The sequence below is a fragment of the Carcharodon carcharias genome, chromosome 16, assembly GCF_017639515.1.
Source record: "Carcharodon carcharias isolate sCarCar2 chromosome 16, sCarCar2.pri, whole genome shotgun sequence".
NCBI lineage: Eukaryota > Metazoa > Chordata > Chondrichthyes > Lamniformes > Lamnidae > Carcharodon > Carcharodon carcharias.
Genome location: NC_054482.1, coordinates 37,721,317 through 37,740,712, shown reverse-complemented (window position 1 = coordinate 37,740,712; position 19,396 = coordinate 37,721,317).

Sequence of the window (19,396 nt, the reverse complement as noted above, 5' to 3'; positions counted from 1 at the left end):
AATGTTACTTGCCACTTGTCAACCCAACCTTGGATATTGTCCAGGTCTTGCTGAATTTGGACATGGGCTGCTTCAGTTTCTGAGGAGTCATGAATGGTGCTGAACATTGTGCAATCATCAGTGAACATCCCCACTCCTGACCTTATGATGGAAGGAAGGTCATTGAGGAAGCAGCTGAAGATGGTTGGGCCAAGGACACTACCCTGAAGAACTCCTGCAGTGATGTCCTGGGGCTGAGATAGCTGACCTCCCACAACCACAGTTATCTTCCTTTGTGTTACGTATGCAGTCTGTTTTGACCTTTATGTGGGGAGTTTTAACCTTTATGCAGGGTGTTTTGACCTTTGTACGGGGAATTTTGACTTTTGCACAGGGAGTTTTGACCTTTATACAAGGAGTTTTGAACTTTATTCAGGGAGGTTTGACTTCTCTAGCCTGGTGCATTTGAAGATCAGATGTTACAAGATACAGGAGGAGCTACAGATTGTCCTTTATGAAATCACTGCCTTTCCCTTATCCCAGCAGAGAGTTTTCCCCCTGATTCCCATTGACTCCAGTTTTGTTAGGGTTCCTTGATGCCACACTCGGTCAAATGCTGCCTTGATGTCAAGGGCAGTGATTCTCACCTTACCTCAGGAGTTCAGCTCTTTTGCCCATGTTTAAACCAAGGCTGTATCGAGGTCAGGAGCGAAGTGGCCCTGGCAGAACACAAATTGAGCGTCTGTGAGCAGGTTATTGCTAAGCAAGTGCCACTTGATAGCATTGTGATGACCCCTTCCATTACTGTATGATCGAGAGTAGACTGATGGGTTGGTAATTGGCCAGGTTGGATTTATCCCGCTTTTTGTGTACAGGGCATACCTGAGCAATTTTCCACATTGCTGAATAGATGCCAGTGTTGTAGCTGTATTCGTTTCAAGCCTACTTGTGCTGCAGTTACGTGGATTTATTGATACATTAATAATTCCACCAACTCTCCCAGGCTCTGATATTGTGGCTGGCGACTGTTCACAGTAACACCTATTTTCCCAGCTCGAAATGATTCCCTGAGAGCTCACCATTCTCAGGGATAAGGGAAAGGCAGTGCTTTCGTAAGGGACAATCTACAGCTCCTCTTGTATCTTATAATATCTGATCTTCAAATGTACCAGGCTCAAGAGTTCAACCTCCCTGTTAAAGTTCAAAACTCCTTGTGTAGAGCTCAAAACTCCCTGCACAAAAGTCAAAATTCCCCATACAAAGGTCAAAACTCCCCATATAAAGGTCAAAACAGACTGCATGAAGCCCAAAATTCCCTGTATAAAGGTTAAAAAAGATTGTATAAATTCCCTATATGGAGGTCAAAACCCCCTGTATAAAGTTCAAACCTCTCTGTATAAAGGAGTTTATAGAATGTTTTCGGGTTAGTTTCTTAGAATAACGTGTTCTGGAAGCAACCAGAGAGCAGACTTTACTAGACCTGATATTGTGCAACAAGATAGGATTAATTGTTAACCTCCTAGTGAAGGCACCCTAGGTGGCAGCGTTCATAATATGATTCAATTTTACATTCATTTTGAGTGAGAAATGAGTATTTTAAACTTAAATAAGGGCAATTATTGAGGGCGTGAAAGCAGAGTTCGGTAAAGTGAACTGGCAAATGAGGTGAAGAGATATGTCAAGAGAAGTTCAGTGATAGATATTTAAAGGGATATTTCAGAATACACAGAATTGATACATTCCAATGAGAAAGAGAAATCCCAAGGGGAGGACCCACCATCCGTGGTTAACTAAAAAAAATTTAAAGACAGTATCAAACTTAAAGAAAAAACATATAAATATGCAAAGACAGGTGGCAGGTCAGAAATTGGAGACAATATGAAGAACAGCAAAGAATGACAAAAAGATTAATAAGGAGGGAAAAATTGGAGTATGAGGGAAAGCTAGCTAGTAATATAAAGACAGAAAGTAAGAGTTTCTATAGATATTTAAACAAGAAAAGAGTTAACAAAGTGAGCGTTGGTCCTTTGGAGAGTTGATAATGGAAAGTAGGGAGATGGCGATGAATTAAACAGGTATTTTGCTTTGGCCTTAACAATAGGGGACACAAGTAACGTTCTGGGAATAGCTGTAAATCAGGAAATGGAAGGAAGGGAGGAACTCAGGAAAATTACAATCACCTGGGAAGTGGTATTGAGCAAATTGTTGGTGCTGTGGCCTGATAAATAAAGGTCTGGATGGACTTCACCTTAAGGTCTTGAAATAAATGACTAGTGAAATAGTTGATGTGCTGGTCTTAATTTTCCAAAATTTCCTAAATTCGGGGGAGGTTCTATTAGATTGGAAAATAGCAAATATTCAAAAAGGGAGAGAGACAGAAAGCAGGAAACTACAAGCCAGTTAGCCTAACATTGTCATAGGGAAATGTTAGAAGCTATTATTAAAGATGTTATAGCAGGGCACTTCGAAAAATTCAAGGCAATCAGGCAGAGTCAAATTGGTTTTGCAAAAGGGGAACCATGTGTAATCAAATTATTGGAGTTCTTTGAAGGAGTCATATGCTGTGGATAAAGGGGAACCGGTGGATGTACTGTACTTAAATTTCCAGAAGGCATTTGATAAAGTGCCACATCAAAGGTTATTGTAGAAAATAAAAGCTCATGGTGTAGGGAGTGACATATTGGCATGGATAGAAGATTGGCCACTTAACAGGAAGCAGAGAGTTGGCATAATTGGCAAGTTATAATGAAAGGTGTGCCACAGGGCTCAGTGCTGGGGCTTCAACGTTTTACAATTTATATAAATGACCTGGATGAAGGGACTGAAGGAATGGTGGCTAAAGATAGGTAGGAAAGTAAATTGTGAAGAGGATGTAAGGAGGCTACAAAGTGACATAGATAGGATAAGTGAGTGGGCAAAGATCTGGCAAATGGAGTATAATGTGGGCAAATGTAAAATCACTCATTTTGGCAGGAAGAATAAAAATGAAGCTTATTATCTAAATGGTGAGAGATTCCAGAGCTTTGGGATTCAGAGGGATCTGGGTATCCTAGTGCCTGAATCTCAAAAGGTTATTATGCAGGTACTGCAGGTAATTAGAGAAGCTAATAGAATGGTATCATTTATTGTGAAGGGAATTGATTACAAAAATAGGGAGGTTATGCTTCAGTTGTGCAGAACATTGGTGAGACCACATCTGGAGAATTGTGTACAGTACTGGTCTCCTTATTTAAAGAAAGATGTAAATGCATTAGAAGCAGTTCAGAGAAGGTTCACTAGACTAATACCAGGAATGGGAGGGTTGTCTTATGAGGAAAGGCTGGACAGGTTAGTATACACTGGAACTTAAAAGAGTAAGAGGTGACTTAATTGAAACCTTTAAGATTCTGAGGAGTCTTGACAGGGTGGTTGTGGAGAGGATGTTTCCTTTTGTGGGAGAATCTAGAACTAGGGGTCACTGTTTAAAAATAAGGTGTCGCTCATTTAAGTCAAAGATGAGGAGATTTTTTTTCCTCTGAGTGTTGTGAGTCTTTGGAACTCTCTTCCTCAAAAAGCGGTGGAAGCAGAGTCTTAGAATTTTTCTAAGGCAGAGCGAGATAGATTCTTGATTAACAAGGGGGTGAAAGATTATCAGGGGTAGGCAGGAATGTGGGGTTGAGATTACATTCAGCTCAGCCATGATCTTATTGAATGGCGGAGCAGGCTCGAGGGGCCGAGTGGCCTACTCCTGCTCCTCATTCGTATGTTCCTATATTCATATAAAACAACTGTATAAAGACCAAAACTCCCTGTATAAAGGTCAAAACTCCCTGTATAAAGGTCAAAACTCCCTGTATAAAGGTCAAAACTCCCTGTATAAAAATCAAAATCCCATTTATAATGGTCAAAAATCCTCGTAGAGAGGTCAAAGCTCCCCATGTAAATGTCAGGCCTCTCTTTATTGAAATGAATATGCTGCCTATAAAGAGGTCCCAAATGTGAAACTCTACATTTGTTGAGTTGTTAATAATGAGACTATACGAAGGGGGCTCAAATGTTTGGATTCCCACTAGTTATGTAACCTCAAACATATTCGAACATAAAAAAATTGTAGTGAAAACAGGTCATTGTGGCTTTCAATCTTGCTCCTTCAACATATCCTGTAGAATATTAACCAGTCATCCCGTTTAATCCCCTTCCACACCCCATGTACACTCTACCTTATCATAAACTCTACCCACCCATTTAATCCCCTTCCATACTCCATGTACACTCTACCCTATCATAAACTCTACCCACCCATTTAATCCCCTTGCACACTCCATGTACACTCTCCCCTATCATAGACTCTACCCACCCATTTAATCCCCTCACACACCTCATGTACACTCTACCTATCATAGACTCTACCCACCCATTTAATCCCCTTGCACACTCCATGTACACTCTCCCCTATTATAGACTCTACCCACCCATTTAATCCCCTTCCACAATCTATACACACTCTCAGTCATCAAACCTATTCCTTCCATTTTAAAATAAATATTAATTCTCAGCATGTAAACATTGCTGGCAAGACCAGCATTTATTGCCCATCCCTAGTTGCCCTTGAGGTGGTGGTGGTGAGCTGCCTTCTTAACCGCTGCAGTTCATGCGGTGCAGGTACACTCACAGTGCTGTTAGGAAGGGAGTGCTAGGATTTTGCCCCAGCAACACTGAAGGAACGGCGATATATTTCCAAGTCAGGATGGTGAATGGATTGGAGGGGAACTTGCAGGTGGTAGTGTTCCCATGCCCTTGTCCTTCTAGGTGGTAGAGGTTGTGGACTTGGATGATGCTGTCTAAGAAGCCTTAGTGAGTTGCTGTAATACATACTGGAACCACAGTTTGCCAGTGGGTACCAGGTCCAGTGATGGGACAACAATCACGCAGACTGGTCACCTCTGATGGTGTTGAGGCTCTTTCTGTTGCTGCACTCATCCGTGTGAGAACGTCTGCCATGTCTGAGCACTAACTGCCTCATATCTAAGTGAGAAGGTTCTGAGTTCAAGACCCTGTGCGGAGAATTGAGCATGTAATCTAACCTGACCTTTCCGGTGCAGCACTGAGGGAGTGCCCATCTTTGGGATGAGATATTAGATCAAGACCCCATCTGCCCCTTAAGGTGGATGTAAGAGTTTCCACAGCAAAGGGAGTTCTCCTAGTTTCCTGGTCAATATTTATCTCCTAACCAATGTCACTAAAACAGATTATTTGGGTCATTATCACAGTGTTGTTTGTGGGATCTTGCTGTGCACAAATTGACTGCAGCTTTTCCTACATCACAACATTGACTACACTTCGATAGCATTTCATTGGCTGTAAAGTGCTTTGTGATGTCCTTAGGTGGAGCTGAGATCCCAACCAGCTGAGCCATGATCTTATTGAATGGTGGAGCAGGCCTACTCCTGCTCCTATGTTCCTACTTTCCGAGGTTTTGAAAAGTGCTATATAAATGGGATTTCCTTCTTTCTTTTATTCCATTACACTCTTGACTTGAGCCTTCGAGGTGGAAGAGAGACTCTGAGGGTTCAGGGGGTGAGGCAGCCATCTGCAGGGTACACAGCCTCAGCCCTACTATTGTAGCCATGGTGCTGTTAGGGCTGGTCCAGTTAAAGTTCTGGGAATCCTGATGGTGGTGCCAGTGAAGTTCAAGGGGAGGTGACCAGGCTCACTCTTGGTTGATAGTGTTTATGTGGACCTTCAAAAGCTTTTGATAAAGTCCCGTAACTATATGGTAATGTACAAGGTAGAATCGCGTATAATTAGTGGCATGTTCTGCAGTGAATTGAGGGAAGATTGAAAGCTCAGAAGCAGAGTGGTTCTGGATGGCTGTGGGAGTCTGTTTGGAGGCAGGTCACCAGAGGTGTTCCACAGGGATTGCTGTCAGGATCAGTATCCCTCAGTGTTGGGGAAACGTTCAGCCAGTTTGCAGATGATACTAAGATTTGTGCGAGTTTCAGGCCTGCACAGAGGGTTGAAAACTTCGATTGAAGTTAGCATATGGAATCATAGAATCTTACAGCACAGAAGGAGTTAATTTGGCCCATTTTACTTTTACTGGCTCTTTAAGAAAGCAACCCAATTAGTCCCACCCCACCCCCTGCTTGTTCCCCATTCCTCTGTAAATGCTTCCCCTTCATGATTACCCAAATCTCTTTTGGAAGTTATTATTGGCTCTGCTTTTCCCACCCTTTCACTCAGTGTATTCCAGATCACTGGGTCCAAAATCTTTCCCTATAAAACTTCCCCTTGACCTCCTCTGCTCTAAACTGAACAGCCCCAGTTCCTCCAGTCTATCCACATAACTAAAGTCTCTCATGTCTCGTACACCACTTTTGTGTTGTAGGTATAAAAACTGAAAATGCTAGAAAAGCTCAGTGGGTCTGCCAGCATCTGAGGAGAGAGAAACAGGGCTAAGGTTTCGAGTCTGTATGACTCTTCCTCAGAACTGGGAGCAGCATTTTCTTTTCTTATTTCAGATTCCCAGCATTCGCTGTATTTTGCTTTTACGTTTGTGTATAGGGTGTCGGTTACAGTTTGGTAGGTCTGAAGAAGTCTTTGTAGTCGTATGTAGATTAGCTGTAAGCCTTCATTGATTCGTAGAACTATTTACAAATATACAATGAATTGTACAAGCTAGGAGCTGTCTCCATGCTTACTGCTTCTGACCAACACTCGACTGACTCTGATGTCATTAGGTGATGTTGTTAGGTCATGTGCTCTGCGACATCACTATGTGGGCGGTACTGCACTACATTACCCCTATATGTGCCAGACCCTTATACTACACTTTGTAACTTCCCCAAGGCATCCTGCCTAAAGTGTGGTGACCAGATTTGGTCACAATACTCTAGCTGAGGCCCAATCAGTGTTTGTAAAGGATGAGATTGGCCCCCTGACTGACCAATTATGATGACCTCAGAAACCGGCAGGAAGGATGAATGTGAAATATTTATAAACCCTTCACGAAAAACAGCCAGGGAAAGAAGGAGGTCTGGGGATTCTGCTGCAGGGATCTCTAAAGGTTCTGTTGAACAGTGCTCTAAGTTCCTATTCATAGAACTATTGACTACAAGCTGTTTTCCTCGTGCACAAATCCTCATTCAGGGCTCATACTATGTCCAGCTTTGGTTCTGTCACTGGGTGGCTGCTATTGAACCTTTACAAAGGGGTAAGAGGAGGGACACTAGATTAATTCCCAGTTTGAAGCATCTTGGGAAGGCTGTAATGGAACTCAGAAGGCTTGGCTTCATGACAAAGGCGGCATCGATGAAGCAGTTGAAGATGGTTGCTTAATTTGCCAATTGCAAACACTGTGTAAAGGAACCCTGTTCACCTAAAGCAGCCAAACAAAAGTCCAATAATAATCACCCACACCCACAACTTCCAAAATCCACCCACTTCCTCCCACTTTCCACGAACAACATGTACCTGTCTGCCAACAGCCATGAACCCTTCCTGCTTTCAATTTTCTCAGTTTGCTCCTATCTCTGTAAACTCTCAACTTAATCCCAATTCAGCTCTCTTTTGCAAGTGTTAACTATCGTTATATTTTCCCTCATGCCTCTAGTTTGGATTTTGATGAGAGTTTGCAAAGATTTGGCAGTCACCATTCGGTTGATTTCTAAATACACTTGGTCCCCAATATCTGGTGGTTAACAGGAGGCAATCAACAGCTTCAAATATGCAACTTCAACTATTGGGATACATGGGAACACCAACACCTGGAAGTTCCCCTCCAAGTTCCTTCACTGTCGCCAGGTCAAAATCCTGGAACTCCCTCCCTAACAGCACTGTGGGTGTACCGACACCACATAGACTGCAGCAGATCAAGAAAGCAGCTCACCACCCCCTTCTCAAAGACAATTAGAGATAGGCAATAATGAAAGCCCTAACAGATCCTTCACATCTCCAGGATGAATGAAGGAAAAGGAATTGGCATGTGTTGTGCTGCCTTAGGTTCCTGCTTATAGTAAACGGTGCACAGGACCAAAATGAGGACTTCAATTCGAGTTGAACTTTGCTGAAAATTCTTTGAAAACCTCAGGGACTGACCAATTGCTGTACCTTGTGAGACCCAAATTCCTCGTAAAAACACGAGGGAAGAAGAGAAGAGAACAAAGAACAAAGAAAAGTACAGCACAGGAACAGGCCCTTTGGCCCTCCAAGCCTGCACCGATCATATTGCCTATTACCTAAGAAAAGATGCACTTGCCATAGAAGGAGTGCAGTGAAAGTTCACCAGAGTGATTCCTGGGATGTCAGGATTGTCGTATGAGGAGAGATTGGGCCGACCAGGCCTGCATTCACTGGAGTTTAGAAGAATAAGAGGGGATCTCATTGAAACATAAAATTCTTACAGGACTGGACAGACTGGATGCAGGGATGATGTTTCTTCTGGCTGGGGGGTCTGGAAGAAGGGGTCACAGTCTCAGGATAAAGAGTAGGTCACTTAGGACTGAGATGAGGATAAACTTCTTCACTCAAAGGGTGGTGAAGCTGTGGAATTCTCTACCACAGAAAGCTGTGGAGGCCAGGTCACTGAATATATTTAAGAAGGAAATAGATAGATTTCTAGACTTTAAAGGCATCAAGGGGAATGTGGAGAGAGCGGGAGTATGGTGTTGAGATAGAAGATCAATCATGACCAGACTGAATGGCGGAGCAGGCTCAAAGGGCCGAGTGACCTACCCCTGCTTCTATTTTTTATGTTTCTATGAGAGGGCAGGAGAGGTGAGGATAGAAGAGGGGGAGGGAGGACAGGGGAGGGGAGGCTAAGGGAAATGAGGGCAGAACAGGGAGAGTTCTCTAGGAGAGTCATAATGGCACAGGAGGGGGCCATTCAACCCATCCCATGCCAGCTCTCCATCCTTCTTCCCCCCCACCTCCCCCACCTCCGCTCTATCCCCGTAGTCCTGCATGTTTATTTCCCTCAAGTGCCCAGCCAAGTTCCTTTTGAAATCATTGAGCGTCTCTGCTTCCAATACCCTCGTGGGCAGTGAGTTTGTTTGATCATGGTGTTCAGCTGTGAGCCTAAGCTGGCGTAGGCTAGAGTGTGGCATTCAGCTGTGGCAGCTGTTGGTGTCAGACTAGCATTTCACACTGACTGACGCCATAACCTGCTCAGTCAGCATGCTACCAATGGTCACTACACACATGTGCATTAAGCCCAGAACAGCGCATGCATCTTGGACCCATTTTTGAGCGTTAGGAGCAATAAGCCCTCTGAATTTCCTTTGTCATGTGCTGCTGTTTGTTCCTAGCTTATCTTATTTTGGAGGCTGGGAGGGGAGGAAAAGAGAAGAGAAGAGGAGAAGGGAGAAGAGGAGTGGGAAGGGGAGGCATAGAGGGGGGAGGGGAAGTCAATAGGATCAGAGAATGGAGAAGCAGAGGGTAGGAGGGAAGGGTAAAGATAGAGAGAGGAGGAGAAGGAAGGGGAGCAGAAGAGAGAAGAGGAAAGGCAGTGGGGAGGGAAGAGGAAGGGTAATGAGGGATGAAATTGATGGGGTGTGGAAGGGAGGGGAGAAGAGGACAGAATGGGAGTGAAGAATCCTTCTTCAGACACCATGAAGTAGGCTTTCTAGTCCAGAATATGTTAACAGGGAGTCTTGATTAACAACTCATAATTATGTACACATATACAGTTGTGGGTACAGGTCTGGAGCTGACTCCAGTTTCGGTTTTTACTCATCTCTGTCCATCTCTAGACTGACACTGGCACTGTACTCAGCTTTACGTTAACCCTGTATGCAACAGACCCTACTGCCACACGGAGGGGGAGGGGAGGAGAGGGGAGAGCAGAGGAGAGGGGAGGGGAGAGCAGAGCAGAGGGGTGGGAGAGGAGGAGCGGGGAGGGGAGGAGAGAGGAGGGGAGGAGAAGAGAGGGGAGGGAAGGGGAGGAGAAGGGTGGGGAGGAGAGGACAGGAGAAGGGGAGGGAAGGGGTTTTGCAATGCTCTGTTGATGTGGAGCCTCACAGGGAGAGTTAGTGCAGCTCTACCTATTAATGGAGTCTCAATGCTTCTGTGTCTAATCTTCTGCCTCTAACGAGCTTCTAGAGAGCTCATTCACTTAAAAAAGAGCAAAATCTGCCTGGGGTAAGTGGTCGATGGAGGGAGGGAGCGGGAGGGAGGTGGTGGGGGATTGGCTGGTGGGGGAGGTTCGTTGGTGGTGAGTGGTGTCAGAAATCCCAATGATTTTCTGTCAACATTTCACATTATCACCTGTGAAAGAGACAAACAATTTCAATAGTAACTCATCCAGGGGGACAGTGACTGACTGGCAATGGGCCAACACATGGCAGGAGAAATTTAACACACACAGGCGTAAAGTGATGTCTTTTGGAAGGAAACAAGAGGAGAGACAAGGTAAACAAAATGCTGTAATTTTAAACTGGTTCCAGAGGACATGAGGATGCCTGCAAACAAATCTTTGAAGATGACAATACAAGTTGAGAAACTTGTTAAAAAAGATATTGGGCCTTTGGCTTTATAAATAGAATACACAAGGAAGGAAATCATGCTAAACTTCCACAAAACTCTGATTTGGTCTCAGCTGCATTATTGCATCCACTGTACTTTAGGAAGGATGTGAAGGTATTGGAGAGGTTGCAGAGGTTTACTAGACTTGTGCTAGGGATGAGGGACTTCAGTTACATGTAGAGATGAGAAGTAGGGGTTGTTTTCCTTGGAGGCTGCACAGGTATGATGGGCTGTATGGCCTCCTTCACAGATTTAAGGGCTTTCGTTTTCTTACATTTAAACTTCTATGAATGCTGTCAGAGCCACAGTTAAAATTGAAAAGAAGTGCAAAGTCTGAGAGAGATGGTCTAGTAGGATATTTCTAAAAGATTTCTGTGAAAGGAACTGAATGTATTGTGTAGAAATATTTTGCATTCAAGCCTCTTCCACACTTTTAATTGCATCAAATTGTCACAGCATCAGAAGCAACCTTTGGGTTTAGTCAGGTTAACACAATGGAGCACCTGATAAATTGTTCTCACCCACCCAACCTTCATGATTCATTTTTACATCACTTTCGAAGCTAGAAATAACCATTGCTGCATTGACAACAGCAGAATATCTGGACGTTCATTCCAGTTTTACAATCGACCAGAAAAACACTCCCGCCCACAACTGGCACTGCCCTGTCCTTACCCCCTCATGTTCCCTCACACATGTAGGGGTGTATATATGTAGTCTCAGGCCAGCATTGTACAACACTCCAATCTAAGCACAGGATCTGACCCGCTCCTTCTCAGGCCTAGTTCGTGATCTCAAACCCTACCACCACACAGTTATGAGACTGCAGCAAAAGCAGGGATGTAGGGAATGTACTGTGCTTTGGTGGGATGGAGAAACATAGGAAAGGGACTCAGCCTCTCAGATCTGCATTTCTATTTAAATAGATCATGGCTCATCTATGCCTGAACTCCATTAACACGCCTTTGGTCCACACGCCTTGATATCTTGACACTCGTGACTGGTGGTGTTCCTTGGCGATTGATTTTGGAGTCCTGGCTTTTCACCAGAGATAAACGTCGTGGATGAAAGAATAGAGAGGTGTAAAACAACAACAACTTACATAGTGCCTTGAACAGAGTAAAACTCACCTCGATGCTTCACAAGAGATTTATCAAGCAGAGTGTGACACTGTGCCACATAAGGAGATATTAGGATGCAGGAGGTAGATTTTAAAAAGCGTGTTAAGGGAGGAAAGGGAGATTAGGGAGGAATTCCAGAGCTTAGTATATGCAACTTTATACATGGTATTAGGTTAGGAGACACAATAAATATTTTGTATATTGGTTGCATGGCCGATCCTACCTGGAGAGATTGTAGTCTTCCTCGGATAGTTACTTCAGATTGGTTTATTAACACTGGGTATATGATGGGTTGGGGAGCAGGTATGTCTCTCATGAGTATAGAGTGTTCTATCCTCTCTCCCGAATACCTAGCACATGACTGCTGATGCCACTGTTACATCATGATCTACATCACTCATTACCATAACTATTCTATTAACCCATTATAGCAAATGTCCCCCAAAAGTACCATCAACTTCTTTAATAACAACAGTAAACTATGTTTTCAACTGTTTACATTGTTTCTCTGTAACTCCCTTTGAGTGCTGCAGATTCTGTCCAGCTCCTACTCCTACTCCCCTAAGTCACTTGTTATAAGGGATTCAGTCTTCCACTGTGTTCTCAGCTCTCTGGGAAAATGTCTTGGAGTCATTTGGAGGAGATCATCATCAGCAAAATGGGACAGCAGCTTTCCAGGATTGCTGGTTGTGATCTTCATAACAGCTCAACTGTAAAAATCATGCAACCTTTTGAAATGAAGACTGATTGAAGAGAGAAGACTGAAGGACATCAACTCTTGATCAGAAAAAATTAGGACCGTCGGATCCATAGAATCATAGAAAAGTTACAGCACAGAAAGAGGCCATTCAGCCCATTTTGTCCATGCTAGCCTGAGGACACCCAGGTGCCCTTTGCAATCCCACCTTCCTGCACTCAGCCCATAGCCCTGCAGCTTACAGCACTTAAGATGCAGATCCAGGTACTTTTTAAAAGAGTTTAAAGTTTCTGCCTCTACCACCAACTTGGGCAGCAAATTCCAGACACTCACTACCCTCTGTGTAAAAAAGTTCTTCCTCATGTCCCCCCTACACCTTCTGCCATTTATCTTGAATCTATGTCCCCTGGTTCTATAAGTCTCCATCAAGGGAAACATTTTTATCCTGTCCACTCTATCTATTCCCCGCATAATTTTGTACACCTCAATCAAGTCACCTCTCAGCCTTCGTTGTTCTAAGGAAAATAACCCCAACCTATTCAATCTCTCCTCGTAGCTCCACTTTTCTAACCCTGGCAACATTCTTGTAAACTTCCTCTGCACTCTTTCCAGAGCTATTACGTCCTTCCTGTAATGTGGTGACCAGAACTGCACACAATACTCCAGCTGTGGCCTCACCAGTGTTTTATACAATTCCAACATTATATCCTTACTTTTATATTCTATACCTCTGCCAATGAAAGAGAGCGTTCCATATGCCTTCTTTACAACCTTGTCTACTTGAACTGCTACCTTTAGGGACCTATATGCCAAGATCTCTCACTTCATCTAACCCTCTTAGTATATTCCCATTTATTTTGTAATCCCCGTAACTGTTTGACCTCCCTAAATGTATGAACTCACACTTCTCTATGTTAAAATCCATCTGCCACTTTACCGCCCACTCCACCAACCCATCTATATCGTTTTGGAGATTTTGGATCTCTACACTATCTACTACTCGGCCAATCTTCGTGTCATCTGCAAATTTCCCAATCATGCCCCCCACATTCACGTCCAACTGATTAATATATAACACAAACAGCAAGGGTCCCAACACCGAGCCCTGTGGAACACCACTTGAGACAACTTTCCATTTGCAAGGGCATCCATCGACCATTACCCTTTGTTTCCTGTTACAAAGCCAACCTTTTATCCAGTTTGCCACTTTACCCTGAATCCCATGGGCTTTTACTTTCCTGACCAATCTGCCATGTGGGACCTTGTCAAATGCCTTGCTAAAATCCATGTACACAACATCCATGACACTACCTTCATCAACCCTTCTTGTCACTTCCTCAAAGAATTCAATCAAATTTGTGAGGCAAGACCTTTCTTTAACTAATCCATGCTGACCATCCCTGACTAGTCCATGCCTTTCCTCATGACAGTTAATCCTATCTCTCAGGGTTGATTCTACTAATTTTCTCACCACCAATATAAGACTAACTGGCCTATAATTGTTTGGCATTTCCTTTGATCCCTTTTTAAACAATGGAACTACTTTCGCATTTCTCCAGTCCTCTGGTACCTCCCCTGTATCTAGTGAAGATTGGAAAATCATCCTCAGAGCATCTGCTATCTCCTCCCTGACTTCCTTCAGCAGCCTCGGAAACAATCCATCTGGCTCCGTGACTTATCAACTTTCAAGGATTACAGCCCTTCGAGTACTTCCTCTCTCTTTATGACTATCCCGTCCAATATCTCGCAGTGTTCCTCCTGGACTACTATATCTACATCCTCCCTTTCCTTTGTAAACACGGAGACAAAATATTTATTCAAAACCCTTCCCACAGCCTCTGCATCTACACACAAGTTTCCACCTTCAACTCTGATAGGTCCCACTTTTTCCTTAACTAACCTTTTTGCATTAATGTATTGGTAAAACATCTTTGGGTTATCTTTAACTTTACTTGCTAATCTTTTTCATTGTCCTCTCTTTGATTTCCTTATTTCCTTTTTTACTTCGTCCCTGCACTTCCTATATTTGTCTAGGCTGTCTGCAGTGTTTAGTTCTTTGTACCTATTGTACGTTTTCTTTTTCTGTTTGGTCTTCCCCTGTATTCCACGAGACAACCACTCTTATTTTTGTAGTGGACATGTCTACTTTATTTAAATAGGATCTCGCTTTTTAGTACTTCCCACTGGTTTTCCACTGTTTTATCCTCCAGCAGTGCTGTCCAATCCACCTCAGCCAAGTCCCTTCTCATTTCTGCAAAATTTGTCTTCCCCCAGTTCAAGACTTTTACTCCTGCTTTATCTCTGTTTTTTTCCATGGTAATGCTAAATCTAACTGAATTGTGATCACCGTCCCCGATATGGTCGCCAACTGTCACTTCACCCACTTCCCTTCTTCGTTCCCCAAGACTAGGTCTAGAATTGCATCTCCTCTCGTTGGGTTTGTCACTAATTGATTGAAAAAATTTTTCCTGGACACACTGCATTAATTTTTCTCCCTCAGTGCCCCTTATATTGTTTGAATCCCAGTTGATATTAGGATAGTTGAAGTCTCCTACTATTATTGCCCTTTTGTTCTTAGAAGCAGAAATTTGCCTACATATTTGTTCTTCTATCTCCCTTTCACTATTTGAGGGTCTGCAGTATATTCCCAGTAGTGTGACTGCCCCTTTTTTATTTCTGAGCTCAATCCATAAAGACTCGTTTGTGGACCCTTGAAACACATTGGGGAAAGTCCTGTGAGGATGAAGGATCTTCAACACCAATGAAGACTTTCACAGCCATATCATTCACTGCTGCATTGAGGACAGAAAAGCTATTGAAGATCTGAGATTCAGACAAATCTGGATGACAAGAAGAAGAATGACAAAATTCCATTACACATTGCAGGAAATGAAGAAGAGATGATTTCCCGATGACACTTTGATTTTCTGTAGGCAGTGGTAACATTGTCACACTTTCCTCAGTGTGAAGCTGCTCCATCGTGGGCGATGGGAAGGCTGTGTCAGGATAGGAAGATAACACAACACCATTTTCAGGAATGGGAAGATGAGATGAAGATGAAATTCCTGTACAGGACTCAGAAGCTGTAGAAACTCTGAAGAATTAGCCCCAGCTTCTGTGCTAAAGGACAGCTCTAGTGGGAAGAAAATTTTCTGATGTAATTGAAGTGTGGGCTTCAATTTACTTTCACCCGAGCTAATAGACTCTAGCAACACTCTGACAGTGCGATTCTCCATAGAATCAAACATTTTATTCTCCATGGATAACTCTTCATGGTCAACCAGCATACACCTCTTCGGTGGTTTCATTTGAATTCTGCTCTACCACAGTAAACACAAGGCTGACTCCTCAGAGAAGAAATCAGAGACTTCATACACTTCAGCAGCATATTTGGACAGACCAATGGGTCACTTGGTACTACATTGGCTTCTTTCTTATAACCTTATTCAGGAAAGAGCCAGCCCAGGTCCAAAAGGTCATCTTGCGAATGGCCCTTGTCTGCTGCAGTGTCTTCTGTGTCCGCATCCTCTGACCTAGGTTCTAAAATAACTGAGAGATCCACAACCTCAACATCTGCCCGGGATCGAGTGGATGGTGTCTCTGTGATGGAGAGTGAAGTACTGTTCATTGAATAATCCTACCAGCTGGTGTAGGGTGAGATACTACCGGTTCACCACATGACTTTGGAATCTCCTCCATGAAAGGCAACCAGTTGTCCAGCTGTAAGTCATCCTCCACTTTTTCTAGAATACCCAGTTGTATACAAGCATCTCCGCTCAATAAGGACGTGCGTTGATGGTGAACAACATACAAGGAATCAATGACCTGTCGCCCCTTGTGGCCTACCCATCACCCTTGGACCTTCCCAGCTAATAGAGTCATCTAAAGCCTTGATGCCATGTTGGATTATAGCCGATTTAGCTCACGAAGTTTGGCCTGCATTGTGTACTGAACCACTTGATCCAGAGAGAGTCGTCTTTTATCTGTAAAAAATCTGAGAGCTTTTCATCATAGACTCCAATGACAGCGCAGTTGTGAATTAGTTCACCTTTCAATGTACCCTACCCGCAAGAACTAGCCAAGCAATAAAGGTCGGTAAGAAATAATTGAATAGATCCCCTGTTCTTTGGGATCTTTGATTAAGGTGCACTGATGAGGTTTCACTTCAGACTAAAATACATGTTGAAGGCTTTTAGGACAGTTTTGAAGTCTGCTGAGGTCTCTGCTACACGCTGTCTCAGGAGGACGTCATGAGCGATGGGCCCTATGGCATAGAGGAATGAACCAACCTGGTGATCGTGCTGTTTGATAAGGAGACCTGGGGCTTTTCAATACCTTAGGAAGTTCACTCACCATGACTTCCAACGTTGGCCTCTGTGTGGCCATCAAGACATCGAACGGATGGGGTAGGGGCAGTGACTGCCAGCCTGGTGCTCCCATCACTACTGAATTCCTGTTTGTCTCCTTCTTAGGTACGTTTGCAGATTGTCGCTCCTAACAAGTTTTCTTACAGATCCTTGCTGCGGGTGTCGTGTTGATGGAACCAAACCTTTGTTAGGTTGGTGTCATCACTGCTGCCACCATGTTTCTTATGCTGGTTGCATGGTCTGGAGAGTCTATCTCATGTAGTTGCTTCAAACGAGTTTATTAACACTATATATAAGATAGATTACAGAGTAGGTATGTCTCTCATTAGTACAAACTGTTCTTTCCTGTCTCTTGAGTGTCTAGCGCATGACTGCTGATGTTACTGTCACATCATGGTCTACATCACTCATGAGCATAACTATTCTATTAACCCTTTCCACCACAAAAAGTAAGTAATGGGAGCAGGGTGTCATCTACTGAGTGGGTAAAACAATGGTAGTTGGCATTCAATGTGAGGCCACCCACTTTTAGACCTAAGAATGATGGATTGGAATATTTTCATAATAGTGCGAGACTCTGAAACGACAAGGCCATCTGGAAGTTCAAGAAATCAAGAAAGCTAGAGGTCACGTCTGAAATGTTAGACTGAAATTCCTGAGGAAGATGATGAATACCTGGAAAGGTTAATGGAATGGTGAGTATATACAGATTGGAATACAAAGGGATCAAAGTCACATTAGGCTGTACGGAGCTCTGGACAGACCAATTCTTGAGAACTAGGCACTGTAGCTCAGGATTTTCAGAGAGGGCCCAGTGCTGGGTCATCAGAATCATACTCGGAGGGTTACATTATAAACACAGGTCACACAGGCTGGGCTTAAAAACATAAGAATTAGGAACAGGACTAGGCCATTCAGCCCCTTGAGCCTGCTCTGCCATTCAATAAGATCATGGCTGATCTTCCTGTGTTTCGATTTCCACAATCCCATCTACCCCCGATAATCTTTGATTCCCTGGCCAAACAAGAATCTATCCAGCTCTGCTTTAAAAGTATTCAATGACCCCGCCTCCACCACCTTCTGAGGCAGAGCGTTCCAAAGTCACACAACCCTCAGAGAAAAAATTTCTCCTCATCTCTGTCTTAAAAGGGCCACCCCTAATTTTAAACCAGTGCTCCCTAGTTCTGGACTCACCCACAAGAGGAAACATCCCTTCCACATGCACCTTGTCAAGGCCATTCAGGATCTTGTATACTTCAATCAACTCACCTCTCACTCTTCTAAACTCCAGTGGAAACAAGCACAGTCTGTACAACCTTTCCTCATAAGACAACCAACTCATTCCAGGTATCAATCTAGTAAACCCCCTCTGAACTGCCTGCAATGCATTTACATGCTTCTTTAAATAAGGAGACCAAAACTACACACAATATTCGAGGTGTTGTCTCAACAATTTCCTGTATAATTGAAGCATTACATCCTTACTTTTATGTTCAATCCCTCTTGTAATGAAGGATAACATTCCATTAGTCTTCTTAATTACTTGCTCTACCTGCACACTAACTTTCTGTGACTCATGTACTAGAACACCTAGATCACACTACACCTCAGAATTATGCATCCGTTCTCCATTTAAGTAATTCTCTACTTTTTTATTATTCCTGCCAAAGTGAACAGCTTCACATTTTTCCACATTAAACCTCATTTGCCAGATCTTTGCCCACTCACTCAACCTATCTATATCCATCTGCAACCCCCTCATGCCCTCTTCACAACATACTTTCTTACCTATCTTTGTGTTGTCTGCAAATTTAGCTACCATGTCTTCACTCCCCTCATCTAAGTCATTGATGTAAATCATAAAAAGTTGACCTCCCAGTACAGACCCCTGTGGGGCTTGTAAACCCTCAATTATAGAAGATTAAGCAGTGATCTGATTTAGGTGTTTAAGTTGATTTTAAGTCAATGAGTTGCAAGAGTAGCCCAGGACAAGGGGGCATAGGCTCCAAGTTAGAGGGGGTGATGTCAGGAAGTACCTCATTCACTTGAAAGGAAGTGGAAACCTGGAATTCTCTCACCAGAAACGCGGTTGGAGCTGGGTAGGAGTGTCAATCGGAACTTTCAAGATAAGATCATGAGATTTTGGTTGGTTTAAGGGATCAAATAACTTGGAGTAAAAGTGGTTAAAACTGAGGGTTCAGAGGGTGAGGCAGCCATTGGCAGGGTACCCAGCCGCAGCCTTACTGTTGTAGCCATGATGCAGATAGGGCTGGTCCTGTTATGGTTCTGTTTGTAAGAGGCCCTGAAATGTTGATGGGAAGGACCTCCTGATGGTGGTGCCAATGAAGCTCAAGGGGAGGTGACTGGGCTCACTCTTGGTGGAGGTGGTCATGAGCTGGCATTTATGTGACATGAATATTGCCTGTCACTGCTCAGGCCTGACCTGGGTGGTACCTGTGGGCTCCTGCATTTGACCTGGACTGCTTTTTTGAGTGTGTTTTTGAGGATGTGACTAGGTCGTAGTGGAGAGTAATCTGGTAAACAGTGTTTATGTGGACCTTCAAAAGGCTTTTGCCAAGGTACCATAACTATAGAGTAAAGTACAAGATAAAATCTCATACTCTTAGTGGTATCTGTTACAATGGAACCAAAGAGAGAGGGATAACTGGCAGGAGAGGCAGAGGCCCAGTCAGGAGAGAGATAGGGGCCCAGTTAGAGGAGAGAGAGGGGCC